Source organism: Natator depressus, chromosome 5 (genome assembly GCF_965152275.1).
Source record: "Natator depressus isolate rNatDep1 chromosome 5, rNatDep2.hap1, whole genome shotgun sequence".
Classification (NCBI taxonomy): domain Eukaryota; kingdom Metazoa; phylum Chordata; order Testudines; family Cheloniidae; genus Natator; species Natator depressus.
The window spans coordinates 8,694,373-8,712,784 of NC_134238.1; the positions used below are offsets into that span (position 1 = coordinate 8,694,373).

The following is an 18,412-nucleotide window of genomic DNA, read 5'->3' on the forward strand; positions in this document are numbered from 1 at the left end:
AGGTGGTAGAATCTCCTTCCTTAGAGGTTTTTAAGGTCAGGCTTGACAAAGCCCTGGCTGGGATGATTTAACTGGGAATTGGTCCTGCTTCGAGCAGGGGGTTGGACTAGATGACCTTCTGGGGTCCCTTCCAACCCTGATATTCTATGATTCTATGATTCTATGAAATGTAGGGGACCTTAGGCACCTGTGGGGTTAGGTGGTATCTAAGCAAGTGTTTTGAGGCTCTAGGAGCACCTAAATGTTGGACTTAGGTTCCTAAAGTGGCAGCTAAATGCCTAAGTCCCTTTGTGAAACTAACCCCAAAAGGTTAAATGACATGCTTGAGATCACACAGGGTGAAATTCAGCCCTGTGCAGTGGACACAATAGAAGGCCTGTATATCCCTTGAGTGACACTCAAATCCCATTTTGAGGGTTTAAATTGGACTGGGCTGGGAAGTGGAGGAGGGCAGGCACATAGACCATGGTTATGCCTTTCTGTATGGGGATGAATTTCTCCGATAGTGAATTGAGCCCATGAAAGACTGAATGTTCACATCCCCAGGTTCCTTCTCTAATCATTAGGGAATAGCCCCCAGTTTGCATGTACAACAAACATGCCTCACTCTCTGACTGATGTTCCATATATTATGTGAGACATAAATCTGCTGGAAGGACAGCTCCAGGCTGGTGTGCACAGGAGTCCTTAAAAAGCAAGCAAACAGGATAAAGGCTGACTTTTTTTTTTTTAAAGTGCTCTCATGCTAACTAACTTCATCTGACTGGTCATAAGGGAATTGCAGTGTCAGGTTTTTATATAAAGGTTAGATCACTGCACCTCTCTGCTTGCTATAATTAAAGATGCATTTTCTTTTCTTCTTTTTTTTTTTTAAAGGAAGTGAGGGGAAAGTGTCTGGACATGTACTGTACATCAGTCATCTGAGGACTCCCACAGGTGTATTTGTCACGCTGTAGGGGGTGACTCTATTAAATTCACTTTATTAATTGAGCAGGTTAGACCGCTTACGAGATCCTGTATTTTCCCCCCTTTCCCTTTTTCACCAATCTATGGTTAAGCAGAGAAGGGAGGGAAAGTGCCTTTTTGGCTTTATCAAGTTACAATTAAGCAGGATGGGAGTTAAAGAGTCCTACAGCAATTCAGAGGGCTCATAACCCTGACGAAGTCAATTATCCCTGATAAGTCCTGCTCTGGAAAGTATTAACAATATGACTAATATTAACTGAACGTGAGTTCATCATCAAGTTTTATTCCTGAATTTAAAGAGTGTGTGTGTGTGTGTGTGTGTGTGTGTGTGTGTGCGCACACCCCGTGGCACAGGCAGGATGATGGACTGAAGCCAGAAGACTGTTAAAAGTGCCTCCAGCCCTGTAGCCCAGTGGCAGGAGCCCCTACTGCTATGTATAATGGGATTAACTACAAGCTTTGACCTCCACTGAAATGTCTGGGGTACAGAGAACAGTGGATTGGTGCTGGAGTCCAGGAAGGGTAACTTTGTTATCTGTGTTTGAGAGTGTTTTCTTTTTTAATCTAGGTGTGGTACTGAATGAGGGTGCTGGCTTGCAACTGTCAAGAATGGGCTGAACCTAAATACTAGATCCAGACATCCACCTCTAACTTTACAATAGGTGGAAGAATATATGTACTGTATAGTTTGTAAGTCTAGAAGGGACCACTGTGATCATCTGGTCTAAATTTCTGTTTAACACAGCCCATAGATTTCACACGTTGTTTCCTGCATCTAGCCCAACAACATGCAGCTGTGCTTTCTTTTTCTTCTTCTTTTTTTTTTTTAAAGAGACGTCCAATCTTGATTTAAAGACTGAGTGCTGGAGAAGTTGCATCCCCAAACTTTAAGGAGTTCAAAGTCTGGATCCAAGTTTTACAGCCAGAGCCCTTCTCTGCTGATGGGTGGTTCTCTGATAGCAGCTCCTGACCTAAGTGTCCATGAGTCCAATGTCCATCTCAGTTACCCCAGTATAAAGAAGGAGTAGCTTCAGTGCAGGAGATTGAATTGTCCCTTTTATTCAGATCAGACCACAGATGCGTATCCACAATTATCTGACCCTTGTAGGTTGGGGAGAACAAACAAACATGAGATCAGGATCTCTTGTGATCTATTTAGTGGCCAATTCAGTGATACCATGAAACATGGGGGGAAGGATAGCTCAGTGGTTTGAGCATTGGTCTGCTAAACCCAGGGTTGTGAGTTCAATCCTTGAGGGGCCCATTTAGGGATCTGGGGCGAAAATTGGGGATTGGTCCTGCTTTGAGCAGGGGATTGGACTAGATGACCTCCTGAGGTCCCTTCCAACCCTGATATTCTATGACTAGTTTGAGTCAGAACCAGAAAAACGATGACATTTTAGTGGCATACGCAAGAATTAAAAATGTAGGCCTGATTCTCCACGAATGGGTTTTACACCATTTTGCACAGAAGTATATGATGCATACAGTGCAAGGCACTTGAAAATCAGAACCTACATTTTCTGTTTTGTTTTTGAACCTCTGCAAAAGCTTTGGCTTAGGTTTGCTCACAGATTGGGGTGAAAGTTTTCACTTGGTCTTGTTTTGTGTGTCTCATATGCATTTCCATTCACTACTTGTTACTCATCCAGGGTAAAACCCATCTCTGTGCAGATGGTCAGCACATGTCTTCTCCCCATTAAAATCCTATCTGAGCCCTATTGTGAGAATTTAAGGACATAAGTGATACATGCACCTTTGCCACCTCTCTGCACAGAGGCAAATTTGACCCATAGTCCATGATCTACTGCCAGTGTTTTAGCTTCTTCTCTAAAGAGATTAACAGCTGTTTAAAATAAAGAAATAAAAAATGGCTTAAGAATTCATTTTCTATGAAATAATGTATGACCGGAGCACAGAAAACATTGTGGCTGTACAAAAGAGACCAGTAATCTTGAGTCTTTGGTTGATGACGAAAACTATTTAGAGCCATAAAATGTGCTCACCAGGGGGGCAAGTTTCAATAGGACATTGTGCTCAGAATGCAGCACAAATATTGACTAGTAAAAACACTGTTTACTGCGCAAGAGATGGGAGACTCATTAGTGGCATAACAGTGCCATAAACTGGCCTCCTCCAGAGGCACAGAAGTTAGTAGCAATGAAAGTGACGCCTGAGAAGGACGGCACCATCTGTAAGTTTACACGTTTTGATGGCTTAGGAGGGGAAGAAAGGCATGAAATTATTCCAAAATCCTAATGAGAAAGTTCCTAAGAAGGAAAGGCAAGTGCTTGGGAAATGGATGGAATATAATCAGAAAACACTTTTTTAAAAAAAATAAAAGCATAGTACTTAATAGAGAGAGAGAGTATATTTTTTATCTATGTTTTTCCTTTAAATGCCATCTTTCTATTTCCCATGGAGCTGTAAAATATAAACTTGTGTTCTGACAAGATAGCAAAGTGTCCGAATTACTATGTCTTGGCCATTCAACTCTTCCCCCCCCCCAAAAAAAAAATCCTGTGAATTTGGAAGCATGTGAGTGACAGTCTGAGATCGGAATATTAAAATCTGAAGCCTGTGACTCCTGTTCAATAAAAATACATCAAGGGGGAAGAAACCGCCACAATTCACAATTCACATTCATTTGACTCTACAATTTTCTAAACAAAAAGTAGCTGGGATCTCAATCAGAGCCCGTCAAAATGTTCCATCAGACATGTCTCTTCTAAACGTAGCCTGACACTGCCCATTTCCATTTCCCATTTTCTCACTTAAATGGGTAACGTGTAAATAATGTTTATTTTACTGTAAATAGAGGGTTGGTTCTGCCCTTTAATATCATGGCTCTGCACCCCCCCAGTCTCGTTTAACTGTGAATGCAGCTATCTCCTATATACATTCATTGGGACTGGAAGAGAGACCTCTAGCCAGCAAACTAGTTCATCCCCCACATGGTGGCAAGACTGATTTCATACACCATTTTCCATCCCTAATAATTGGATATCACATCTTGCCTGAATATAGTTTCTCTTTACAATTTATTCCAATGCTAGAACTGTTCTTATGTGCGGGATTACAGCTTTTCTTTATATTTAACCTGTGTTTTCTCTTCTGAGGCTTAAGCCCACTAAATCTTCTACACTTTGTGTAGAAGTGATCTTCTACACTTTCCACAGTATGCATCTGATGAAGTGAGCTGTAGCTCACGAAAGCTTATGCTCAAATAAATTGGTTAGTCTCTAAGGTGCCACAAGTCCTCCTTTTCTTTTTGTGAATACAGACTAACACGGCTGTTACTCTGAAACCTCTCATTCTTATATGTCTCCAAATATCACACAGTCCTTAATTCTGCTCCCTGGCTGAGCCACTTTCTCAGTGGCTAGAACAAATGGACCCGGAGAGTCTTCCAGTTCACTACCCAGATTGGGCTAGTCATTCAGTAGCTACCAGGGAACCCATGCCCACGCTTTATTCAGGGTTCCAGTCCCAAGTCCCTATTTCCAGCAGCTAAGACCTGTACTAGCACAAACCTTCCTGGACTACTTCCTACCTTACTTATCCCAGGCTCACAGTCGCCACCCTTCTGCCTAAACCCTTATCTCCTAGATCTTCTAGACAAACCTTTCCCCTTAGGTTCAAAGCCCTGTCTCTTCCTTGTCCTAGGGAGACTAACTATAGCCCTCTTTCTGCTACCAGCTCCCTATTTTTATGGAAGCCCTACCAGTTCCTGAACAAGTGAGCTTCCCTTAATTAGCACTCTGCTCTCAGCCTAAGTATCCCCCAGCTTGCAGTCTCCTTGGATAATTAGCCCACCTAGCCTACGTTAACCCCTCCCGGGTGTATGTAGGGAGCACACGCCATCAGAGGCCAGAAGGGACCATTATGATGATCTAGTCTGACTTCCTGCATAACACAGGCCGTAGCATTTCAGCCAATAATTTCTGCATCAAGCAAAGCACCCAGATCACGGATATGAAGACTCAAATTGGCATTTAGGATTTAGGCCTGATTTGTTTTGGGGGGTGGGGTGAGAAAACCTGGATTTGTGCTGGAAATGGCCCAACTTGATTATCATACACATTGTAAGGAGAGTGATCACTTTAGATAAGCTATTACCAGCAGGAGAGTGGGGTGGGGGGAGGTATTTTTTCATGCTTTGTGTGTATATAAAAAGATCTTCTACACTTTCCATAGTATGCATCCGATGAAGTGAGCTGTAGCTCACGAAAGCTTATGCTCAAATAAATTGGTTAGTCTCTAAGGTGCCACAAGTACTCCTTTTCTTTTTGTGAATACAGACTAACACGGCTGTTACTCTGAAACCTCTCATTCTTATATGTCTCCAGATATCACACCCTTCAGGGTCTTGCCAATAGAATTATATAATTTTACATTTGTCAAACCTGCAAGACTAGACAATATAAAACGATATATAGACATAACACATTAGGGTGGAGATTACAGTAGTAAAATAGGACAAAACATACACAAATAGGAAAAAGGAGGGAAAGCAGGGACTAGGAAGGAGAGGAGAAAAGGAGGAGAAATTAGGTGGAATAGAGCTCTGGCATTCTTTGAGCAATCTCAACATTTGTTAGCCAAATGTATCAAAAACCAGGATTTACATTTCTTTGAATTCATCTAGTTGCTCTGTATGGGGATAAGCTATTCTTTTCTTTGGCTGCTAACTTAAATGGGTCTGAATATCATTGTTCCATTCTAAGTGTAAATCTACTCTTCCATTTTTGTGCAATCATGTGCCTGGTGATCAAAGGCCCAGGTTTTTAATGTACCATTGCAGCTGTGTTGGTCCGTGTTGGTCTGAGACACAGATTTTTAAAGGTATTTAGGTGTTGCTCTGCTCTGTGTTGCAAGGCCTACATGATTTAGATAGCTAACACCCATTTTCAAAAGTGACATAGAAGCCTAAGTCTCATCAAAAGTCAGTCAGACAAATCAGACATAGGCTCCAAAATGCCTAAATCACATTTGAAAATGGGACTTAGCCATCTGATTCACATAGGCCTGGATTTATAAAGATATGTAGGCATTCCTCTGCTTAGCACTCTAGCGCCTAATTGACTTACGAATCTAAGTCTCATTTTCATTTCCACCAGGATTTCAACAATTTCCACCACACCATCAACCTCAGTCTGGACCAGTCCACACAAGAGGTCCACTTCCTAGACACTACTGTGCTAATAAGCGATGGTCACATAAACACCACCCTATACCAGAAACCTACTGACTGCTATACTTACCTACATGCGTCCAGCTTTCATCCAGACCACATCACTCAATCCATTGTCTACAGCAAAGCTCTAAGATACAACCACATTTGCTCCAATCCCTCAGACAGAGACAAATGCCTACAGATCTCTACGAAGCGTTCTTACAACTACAATACCCACCTGCTGAAGTAAAAAAACAGATTGACAGAGCCAGAAGGGTACCCAGAAGTCACCTACTACAGGACAGACCCAACAAAGAAAGTAACAGAACGCCACTAGCCGTCACCTACAACCCCCAACTAAAACCTCTCCAGTGCATTATCAACGATCTACAACCTATCCAGACCTAAAAGTGGCAATTCTTCAACAAAAAAACCTTCAAAAACAGACTCCAAAGTGAAACTGCAGAACTGGAATTAATTTGCAAACTGAACACCATCAAATTAGGCCTGAACAAAGACTGGGAGTGGATTTTCATGTGCTGTGTATTTATACCTGCTACTGTATTTTCAACTCCATGCGTCTGATGAAATGGGTTCTAGCCCACGAAAGTTTATGCCCAGATAAATTTGTTAGTCTCTAAGGTGCCACAAGGACTCCTCGTCATTTTCAAAAGTTACTTTAAAAATCTGGGCCATACTTTAGGGATTGGGATAATGAACTAATTATAGTGATAAATAATAGTTGCATAATAGCCACTGTTTTTTGGGTTTTTTTAACTGGAAAGTGGTATAGTAAACTATTCACTGAAAGAGAACAAAAAACTGGAACAAATATAACCTGCTGGTCAAAGCAAGTGACAGCTCCTCTTCTGGGCCCATACCAGACAAGATGTGGGCGTAATATGGCTCCCCGTGGGAGGCAGGTTTTTTAGCTCAACTTGCAAAAATTCATGCTGTGAGCTCTAGAGGTGCCTGGCTAGGTGTTGTCTTGATCATTTTGCCAAGTGTCCAATCGTGATGATCATCTAAACACAATTCAAGCAAATTTGCTATGGGTCTGTCTGTTGGCACAAAAAAAGCTGTACCACTTTATTTCTAGTGGGATAGATATAGCAGTATAACTCCCTATGTGTGACTGCAGTTACACCAGTCTGAAGGTGCTTTGGGGTATATGGGAGAGGCAATACGCTTTATACCAGTATAACTGAGTCCGCACGATGAGCTGTACCAGCAGAACCATGTAAGTAAAACAAATACATTAATAAATAATAATAATAAATAATACATTAATAATCATAAAAAACCCACCCCAACCTAAATAGTTATACTGATACAAAAAGTGGCATAGACAAGGCATAGATCCATCAAAACCTTTCAGCATAAACTCAACTTTAAATCCATGAATAATCCCATTGACTTCACTTTCATGTCACTGGAAACTCTCATATACTTAATGATCTGCTCAAATGCTTTGCTGGATTAGAACTGAAAACATTTGAATACATTTTTGTCGAATTTTGTTGTGTTTGCCCAGCTCTAGCATGTGCCAAATTCATTTCTGGTGGAAGCAGGTACAATAAAGTTAGAGCCAGCAGAGTTGCCTGTGCTAATGCCAGTGGTGAATTTGGTCTTATATCCCTATAAATAAATTATTTTTTCCCTTCAAAAATGAAATAACTGATTTATTTCATCATTATCCATGGGCAGCATTTTTAAAGAAGTTAGGTGCTCAGTTGTGTGCCTAGTTTATACCCACAATGACCAGCATTGCACTGGGATAATGGCTAGTCATCATCATTTACATGTACAATTAATTACTTGGTTTACACACACAATAGCATATAGAATAGGACACTTTTCTAAAGTAACATCCTGTGAGTATTGCAGTAAGGGCTCAATTTGTGGCTTTTATGCTGCCATTCATTCACTAGCTCCCTGGCATGTAAGGGAATGGACAAACAGATAGACACTGCTATTGGCTAAAGCACACTTCTTCCTCACAGTTGGCCAACTCTGAATGGTGGAGGGGACAGAACCACAGATCCCCCTTACATTCTGCCCTGTTTGTGCATTCAACAATCCTGGAAGAACCACAGGGACAATGTCTTTTGTCCTTCCCCATTCTACTGCACATCTATATAAGGAATGAGCAAGGCCTAGATGGAATTTTGGCATCCAACTCCCATTGACTTCCTGGGGGAGTGTGGTTGCCATATTACTTTTCAAAAAGATTCCCCCCCCTTAATTACTTAGCTAATTCTCTTAACGTCTCAGATTCAGCAACTGTGAACCACCTGAATTTTATATTTTGATATTTTTCAAGTCTTCTTGGGTGTGCTCCTGGTCTCATGTTATTCTCATGAGAAATTCATTATTTAGTAATTCTTTGCATTTCTGTATTTTTCTTGTTGAAGATGGCTCTTAAAAGAAAGATTTCTGTGTTTTAGGCATATAATTCCTCAAGTACTGTTTCCACAGACACATTTATAAAAACCTTGTTCTTACTCTTTGGCTAGCAGTAACTCAGCGTTCACGTCGCACTCCCCATCAGTACCCGGACTGGGTCCAGGAAGCGAATGATCCAACCAGTGGACCAAATTTGGTGATGAATCCTTGTCACATGCCACCTGAGGCACGTTGCGCACATGCTAAAAAGAAGAGTAACTCATTTTGCTTTTTTGTTTCCATTATTATTTCCCTACAAGCCAGAACTGATTTTATATTTCTGAAGTGGATTGCTGGATTATTAGAGGAGAACTGTGAGTTCTCTTGCTGGTGGGCAAGTTATTAACTATATTCACACAACTCAGCTGGTCAAGGTTGAAGTTGGATGAAATGAGATTGTGGATCTGCTTTCAACAATTTAGGGAAACTGTCCAGGTGCTACACGGGTATACCCTTGTTTGAATTCTGAAGAACAGGTAATGATAAGGCACTGGAATAAAAGGATGACTTGTCTGATACAGTATTTCTAATGCCAGTATTTCAAATCCAATATTTCAAATAGAAAAGGTCCACACAAATTATTACTTTGCGGAACAGAATGAATCATATAGGGCTGAATTCAGATGACAAAATGCTCTGTCCTTCCCTGTACTCATGCAAAGAGCAACAACCTTGAATCAAGAACAGAATGAGTTCTCTTCCAACTGTGGCTAGACTAAAGCTCCATTCCCCACTCTCCATTCCCATTAATTGTCTTCTGAGGCAGACACAGGTGCAGTCATGGCTTTTTTTAACGCCGGTCCTTTCTCTCTCCTCATTGTTTTCTGTTGATCTTTATTCCCCCGCTAGGCCATGACAAGGAGACTGAATTCTGGTGACAGAGAATTTGCCCAGTGTTAATGTCAGAGGGTTTGGAAATGCTGACTGTAGGTGCCAGAAATAAAATCAAATCTGCCCACAGAGCCGGAGCATGGTGCATTTAATTTAGTAAACAGAAGAACTAGGGTCTGTAGAAGTGCATAGCATTTGGTTTCTGCTGTAGATGACTTTTATGACAGAACAAGGTGATGGAGGCAGCTGGAGCAGAGCGAGTCTAAACAGAAGGTTCTTTCTCTATGAAAAATGATATTGTCAACTGAATGTAATGTTTGTGACAGTGACCGGATTGACAGCTCTGGAGACTGAAATCCTCTGTTAACCTCAAGTCCAACTACACGACTAATGCAGAACTGCCAAGAAGAGCAGTTACAAGAAGTTTCGGTTGTAACTGAGGGCTGGTCTACACTAAAACAGTTAGGTCGGCCCAGCAATGTCGCTCCGGGGTGTGAAAAATTCACACCCTGAGAGACATTGTTAAACCAACCTAACCCCCAGTGTAGACAGTGCTAGGTTGATGGGAGAATTCTTCTGTCAAGCTAGCTATGGCTTCCAGGGAAGGCTGACTAACTACGGCGACAGGAAAACCCCTCCCACTGCTATAGTGAGTGTCTATATTGAAGCACTACAGTGGCACAGTTGCAGCGCAGCAAGGGTGCTGCTGTGGCATTTTAAGACTAAACATAGCCTCAGTGTCTCCTGGAGTACTGCTGGGCCCATGGCATAGACAGTAGCAGCTTGAGATTCAACCATAAACTCATTCAGTCATGGTTTAAAGCTCAGGTTATGTTTTGAAAAGCATCCAGAAGTTTGGAGGCTCATCTGAATGTATTTAAACCTCTTTCATCTGTGAACTACATAAGATAATCTTTCAAGAATAAACTTCCTTCCCAGGTTTCTAAAACTCTTTTCCCATTGCATTTCAGTTCATTTCAGGCCCAGTAACAGTTAAAAATTAAGAATGGAAAATAAAACATATCCAGCCTGGAATGGGTCTCAGCTGAAAAGTTCAAATCCAGATTCAAATACTAACTTCCGCAAAGTTGGGTGTGTTCAGATCCAGGGTTTTGGTTCAGCCTATCCAAGATTGCAGCAGTAATATGTTCATTTGCAATGTATTATTCAGCCACTAGATGTATCTGTGTGCTGCACAAAGTACCAGACATAGCAAGGTTCATGGTAAACAAAAAGCAAAGCTGGAACTCAACCTGTGGGGAAGCACGTTTCTTTGATTCTGGAGTTCCAGAGGGCTTGTTTAGTACACGCTCCTGTTTAATGCCTGTGATCCGATATAATATGACAGAGCCTAGTTGAAAAGTCTGGCACTGGATGAGAACTCTTCCTAAATTGGGGAATTCTTGGATCTAGATTGTTAGCTTATCTGATTAGAGATAGGGGAGAACCACAGAGTTCAGATCAAACATTCCCACTGTCCAGGGTTTTGCTTAGGAAACATCATGACTCTTCATGAATGTTTTGACTGGAGTTCAGTTTAAAATGGAAAGTTTTGGTGCAAATGGATTTGCATATTTTCCAAAACTGTGATTTCACTTTTACCTGGCAAAGAATTTTTTGTACCATCAGAAAATGGCACCAAAGTTATTCCATTCTCCAGTCACTGATCTGAATGGCAAAGAGAGGAACTTCCTTTAAGTCCATATCTAAATCCTCTAATCTTTATTTCCTTTTCATTAGAAGTACATGAATAAAAGAGAGAAGGGGTTGATTCTGATCTTGCAAGGGAACACCTGATTTATGTCAAAGCAGAAAAAGGACCAACGTATTCTTTCTCCAAAGGCGACCTAAAATTCCAACTGGAAGAACATAACCATCTGGAGTCCACTGACTGCACCATATTTCCACCCTGTATGGAGACAGATTTAAGTTTTATGTTAGCCATCCTCCTAGGGTAAGACCTGCTATGTGATAGCACAGTACCTGATTCTTCCAAAAATTAAATAAAATGCAATGTGTCTTTCATGTCACTCACTAAATTACAAGCTTGGGAGCTGGCACATCTCTTATTTTATTCATTCTAATTACAATTGCCCTGTCACTGAGATGCCAGCCTGACTAAGAGCAAATCAGGTAGTGTCTCCCCAGGGTCTTCTTTGTAACAGGAAGGCTGTCTCCAGTGGCTTCAAAATGACAATTTCCTCTCTTCTACTTTCAAGTGGAGTGTTTTCCCTGGACAATTTCACATTTGATTATTTTCACTCGCCTCTCTGTCTTAAGTTGGTTGATTAGCATCTCAGTCACCTAAGAAATTAGACAAAAGTTTGCACCTGGAAAAAAAGAAAGATGAAAAAAGCCAGTGAAAAATTATGCTCCCAGTGCAGGAATGTAGGAGATGAGATACAACAGGAAGAAAGCTCTGGCAGAGTCCTGCAGACCTAAAATCCCATCTCTACTGCAGGAAAGCAAGCTCCTTTCTGCAGGAAACCCATGTTATTCAAGGGTATTCCCCCATCAGGGCAGGGATTCTGCTGCAGGATTTTTAAAGGGACAGCACCAGCTTAAAACTCTTCTCCTTGTCAACTAACAGCTAAGATTACTGTCACTGAATCTGTAGACTCCAGTGAGGTCAATGGAAGCTATGAGTCCACAGGACATCTGAGAGCAGACCACTTCTGCAGATAAATATTGATTTAGGTGCCTATCTTTAATTCCCCAACTTTGAAAACATTGGCCTTAGTCTCTCAGTCCCCGTTCCTGGAATATGGGGAAAATAATATCTCCTTACCCAATATGGAAGTTTATGTTTCTAAAACTCTGTGGGTGAAATTTTACTTGTGCAGAGAAGCCAAACCAACACTCATGGGCTTGATCTAAAGTCCACTGAAATCAAAAGGCTCCCATTTACAACGATGGGCTTGGGATCAGGCCCCAAACATTCACAGAGAGCGTAGAGCCTCAGTGTTTTAAGATCTCATCTAAAAGAGCTGTACACGGTAAGCCACACTGAGCTCAGACTATCAACCTCAGGCCACGTCAACCCTGCAGAGTTACGAACCTGTGGTTCTGCCTAATTGATGTGTCTAATTATCCCTTTTTGGTGTTTCTACTGTGCCTGTTACCTTGGCTCCTGTGCACCAAATACAAGATTTAAGGTAGAACTGCCATTGTTCAAAGATACAGCAAACAATCTACTCCTTGGAGATTTACTAGCATACTTGTGTACTTTTGATTTGTCTTTGTTGCATGTTTCTTCCTTTTCTCTCACTTAGCACAGCCATGAAAAAGCAAAATTCCTGGGTGTATGGGTCTGAGGCTGATCTTATTTTAATGACTATATGGCTAAGGTTCAGGTTAGCACTCAATCCCAGACTTGCTGTAGTTAATGGGAGTTGGATCAGGACCATATGTAATTGTATAGTGTTTCTGGGTTCTTGGGAGTTCATCTCCCCACCCAAAAAAACTAAAGAACAAAACTGAAAGAAGCGATTACTGTATTTTAATTCCTCCCTAAATCCTGAAGTAAGAGCTGGAATAATTTAGTGTCCAGTTACACTTGATCAAATGATTAATGCCATTCCATCTGCTCGCTAAATAGTCCCACCTTTCACTAATTTCTCTGAAATGTGCTATTTCAGTCAAACTGGAATTTATTACTGCCCACTTACCCTGATTTGCTTGTGAAATGATTTGCATGGCTTCTGTCAAGGCTATTTGCATGTTTTTATTTTAAATGCCATTTATTTAGGGGCAGATTTGATTGATGAGTGTTTGGCACGTGCGCACCATTATTTAGTTTTCACTTCTGATTTGCACAGGGGAAAAGAATACACGGCTTGATCTTGCTCTCATAGCACGATCCAGGCTGGTAATAGTTAGATAAGAAACATTTCCTCTCCCCGCCCCCTTTAAGGCTGAATTCTTCTAGAATGCAAATAATTATAGGTTTGGTCAGGCGTTTATAACAAATCAGAATCAATCTCTTTCACTCAGCTCACATGAAAATAACAGCCTAGAAATGTTAAAGGGAAAACATACTTGTTGAAACAAATGTTGGGAAAGGAGTGAAACAATGACAATAGGAAATAACCCAGCATTTCTTCTGCTGTGGGATCTTGTTCCTAGGTGCGGAGAAATAGCATGTGGTTTTGTGCACAGACATAGCAGCATGAGGCATAGTGCTCCCTTTGGCTCATGAAATCCAGCCTTATTTCCATTTTAAATCCATATCTGTTCACTGACCTTGTATTGCAGGACAGCTGGACAATATTGCAAGAGGAAAGTTAACAGTGTTTTGCTAATTATACAATTGCATATTCATACCTTCCCCCTCCAGAGAGCCTGAGTTATTTTTTCCCCCTCAGAGTTAAATAAGTGGATGTATTTCACAGAACAGCAGCCCATTTCAACATGTCTCTAAACAGAGATGGCCTCAAGACCCATCATTAGGATTCGGAAGCAGATTTCAAGAACCACAGAGCATAGAATCATAGAATATCAGGGTTGGAAGGGACCTCAGTCCAACCCCCTGCTCAAAGCAGGACCAATCCCCAACTAAATTATCCCATCCAGAGCTTTGTCAAGCCTGACCTTAAAAACCTCTAAGGATGGAGATTCCACCAGCTCCCTAGGTAACCCATTCCAGTGTTTCACCACACTCCTTGTGAAATAGTGTTTCCTAATATCCAACCTAGACCTCCCCCACTGCAACTTGAGACCATTGCTCCTTGTTCTGTCATCTGCTACCACTGAGAACAGCCGAGATCCATCCTCTTTGGTACCCCCTTTCAGGTAGTTGAAAGCAGCTATCAAATCCCCCCTCATTCTTCTCTTCTGCAGACTAAATAATGCCAGTTCCCTGAGCCTCTCCTCATAAATCATGTGTTCCAGCCCCCTAATCGTTTTTGTTGCCCTCCACTGGACTCTTTCCAATTTTCCCACATCCTTCTTGTAGTGTGGGCACAGTACTCCAGATGAGGCCTCACCAAAGGTGAATAGAGGGGAATGATCACGTCCCTTGATCTGCCGGCAGTGCTCCTACTTGTACAGCCCAAAATGCTGTGAGCCTTCTTGGCACAAAGGGCACAGTGGGAGTGGAGATAGGATCCATTTATATTTCTGAACGGTTTGTCATGGCAAGAAACAGGGCTATGCCTAAGAGATATACTGTACGCTCCACATATATGACCACTCATATCTACAGAATGTTGTAGTATTTATGTGCATGAAAAAGTATAGGCTGCTTTCCAGACTCATCCATAGCCATGTACAATGTCACATAAGAGCATGAGGATCTCATTTTTTTAAAAGGTAAGTTTCTAACCCTCATGGTTGCCTAGATAAGCTTGCAAATGTGAACCCTGAAGGCTCCAAACTCAGAAGGCAAATTAAAAGATACTCACATGTATTTATTTATTAAATAAATCCCATGATTTTGACTCAGGATTTGGTGTTAGAGGACAATGCTAGCATCTGAGCTGAGATAGTTACAAAAGCCTTCTGAAACATGTCACGAAAGCAATCAGAAAAAAAGGAATTGCTATACAGGATCAGACCATAGGTCCGTCTAGTCCAGTATGCTGTCTCCAACAGTTGCTTGCATCAGATGCTCAGAGGAAGGTTCAAGAACTAGCAGTAGGCAGATGTGGGATATTCTGTCAAAAAGAATATCTCATACTAACCCCAAATAGCTGAAGCACTGAAGCATGATTTTGTTTTGTTTTTTAAATCCCTTCCAAGACTCTTTGTTTGCAAAATTATAACCCTGGCTATTCTTGTTATCCAAGAGCATGGAAAAATTGTTTTTATTCTTACCAAAAGAAAGGTGCAACTATTTGTTACAAGTTGTGTCAGATCTGGAAAGGAGAAAGAGTGTGCTCTGAATATTACAATACCTCCTGAGGCCAAAAATTACATCAATTGAAATGAATTTCATTTTGCTTTAGTACAGTAGGAAAAATACTGCAGTCCTTCATCTGGCAAAACTTCTATCAGTCCCTTAGTTGTTCTTGGTCAAGTTGTGTAGCATTTTATAATCATAGAATCATAGAGTCATAGACTTTATGGTCAGAACGGACCATTGTGATCATCTAGTCTGACCTCCTGCACAACGCAGGCCAAAGAATCTCACCCACCCACTCCTGCGAAAAACCTCTCTCCTGTGTCTGAGCTATTGAAGTCCTCAAATCATGGTTTAAAGACTTCAAGGAGCAGAGAATCCTCCAGCAAGTGACCCGTGCCCCATGCTACAGAGGAAGGCGAAAAACCTCCAGGGCCTCTTCCAATCTGCCCTGGAGGAAAATTCCTTCTCGACCCCAAATACGGCGATCAGCTAAACCCTGAGCATGTGGGCAAGACTCACCAGCCAGCCACCCAGGAAAGGAATCCCTCCTTCTATCACCATAGTATCTGAACACATCACAATCACTCGTGGATTTTGTCCTCACAACACTCCTGTGGGGTAGAATAAAACATTGTCATCATTCTGCAGCTGGGGACTTGCAACACAAGGCAGATTAAGTGATTTGTCCAAAGTCACACAATGGGACTGCAGCTGAGCTGGGAATTAATCCCATTTCAGTGCTCTCTCCCCTAAACAGTCCATCCTACCATCCATAAAACTCACCTCTGCCATGCAACCTCCATAATACTGCCATCGGAAAAAGGTGGGGCCAGTGTAAACTGGGACCGAAGCCCATTGTGGTAATATATGGTTGCTTCACGGCTGCTTCATCTTCCACTTTCCCCCACCCCATCACTCCCACTTTTGATCATCTACGTCACCTATATTGTAGCCTCACTGAGGCAAGTAATGCCTTTTTACTAAGTGTTTGTGCAGCGTCTAGAAATGGGGGGGTTTACTGTAACAATCCTAATCAAAACATACTGATGGAAGTCATTGGTAACTTCCTGAAGTCAATGGGAGTGCAGGATTAGACCCACAATTAATCCCAAATCCATCTCACTTTTAAAGACGAAGTAGGGGTATTTGCAGTAAAGTTACTTGATACAACTTGTGCTTTCATTCCGTTCATTTTAGAATGCCATTGTTGAAATTCTTCACTCTCATTAGATGGTCCCTTTGTCATTAACACACTATAGAACTCCCATAATGTCCCATTATACTGTACTTTCAAGCTTTTTGGATGTTAATTAAGCGTGGAACATTCTCATTGATTACAGGGCTGAAATTAAAGGAAGGAAATGTAAATTATGAATAATACTGTTAAAAATAATAATAGGATTAATGGATATGCAACGATGTACATAATTAGGCTAATTCTAGGAAAGGGTGATGGTGAATATTTTATCAAGACCCCACAGTATAATTACAGACCTATTTGTACAATGCTTAGTGTGTGCTATTCATTATATTACATGAAGAATTGAGTTTCAAGGTTTTTGTTAAAAAAAATACAAGCAAATGGTTAAAACCTCTTTTTTTAAATGGAATATATATATATATATATAATTGATCGTGAGCAGAAGGTTAGTCTAAAGTGTTTGGTCTAAAACTTTTTTAAGGGAATGTGGCCCTGTGTCTGGATCACTAAATGAAGATACTGGAACAGTCTCTAAGGTGCCCTTCCATCAACTATCCCTCTCCCTATGCCCTCCAGGGGTTCTTTCCCAAATCCAGGCGGCTCCTGACACCACCCTGCTGAGACAGTTTGGGGACTGCCCAGGAAAGCAGACTAGATCAATTAAGGCTACTGCTCTGGCATTGTCTCTTAAGGACCTTTAAGTGGAAGCTGTTAGATGACTATTTGGATGACTATTTGGATGACCTCCTGAGGTCTCTTCCAACCCTAATCTTCTGTGATTCTATTTAGGGTCTTCTCCTTCCTGCCCTGGGCTCTGTTACCCAGACAAACTCTGTATCATCCATAGGGCCATGGAAGGAACACCATATAAGTGACAGATCCAGATCCAGTATTCGTAATTATTTATGAGCCTCCCTCCCCCCGTCCCATTCATCACAGAAGCCTAAATGGGAGCTGAGATCTTCGGAAAAATCTAGTCCTTAATTCTTTCCTATTAAGGTGGTGCTCTGCATATACCACCACAAACCAGATGCACTTGTACAAGAGCTGTATAATAAGGGACTTTTGCTTCTTGTTTCTGTGACAATGCACATGATGATCCTGTATATGCTACTCAAAAGAATATTGTCTTTCTTTACTGCCATATCACATTGCAAGGTCATGTCCAATTTACTAACTGCCATCACCCCAAGGTCCCCTTCAATGTTACTGCATTCCAAGAGTCTCCCTCCCACTGAATAGGTGTTTAGTATTTTTCCCTTTTGTGTTAGTAGTTGCAATTTCTAAATCACATTATATACTATTATTTTCAGCCCATATTTGTAAACCCATGTTTACATGCAAAAAACATGGTTTTTTTGCAGGTTTGTTCCCCCTATTTAGTACCATCTAAATCAGGATTCTCAAGGTCTCCTCTCCCACCCCCGTACAGCAGCCTCTTGAACAAGGTTAATATTGTTTGATTAAGAAGAGATTGAAGTTCTAAGCTTTGCTACTGTGTCGTAACAACTATTTAGAGTTAACATTAATGTTGTGGTGTATTAGCTATTATCAGCACTGCTGCATTTCCATACCCTGAAAAAAGGATGCCGCAAAATGCAGTTCATTTGCAGATTAAAATTCTGCACCCTTAATTCTTTGGAAAGGGTGGTAGGGGGAATAGATATCAGTGACCAAAACATCCATTTAAATTCATTCAATTGATCTAAAACTACACAACGTTCAGACCTGCCTTTTATTTATCACAATAAGAGCAGTAACTTGTTTTTTTTTAATAGAACAGTGTTCCATGAAACAATGTAAAATAAATAGGACAATAATCCTTGTCCTAATTTTTGTAACAGTTCAAACCAGTCTTTCAAGAATAAAGTGTCTTTTTTTTAGTGCCCCTATTTCCACCTCCCCCCTTCAACCTTTCTCTATAGACTATCTCTAAAGGCTTCTCTGTTCT

General features: G+C 41.1%; 1 long non-coding RNA gene across 1 annotated transcript in view; it reads left to right on the plus strand.

Annotated features, from left to right (window-relative positions):
• The window catches only part of LOC141988049 (uncharacterized), a 79,138-nt gene extending 72,647 nt beyond the window's left edge, over positions 1-6,491 (plus strand). The window contains exon 4 of the long non-coding RNA XR_012639639.1: positions 6,087-6,491. This is a non-coding gene — a long non-coding RNA (uncharacterized LOC141988049). The remainder of the gene's footprint in view (positions 1-6,086) is intronic.
• Positions 6,492-18,412: the final 11,921 nt, after the last annotated feature.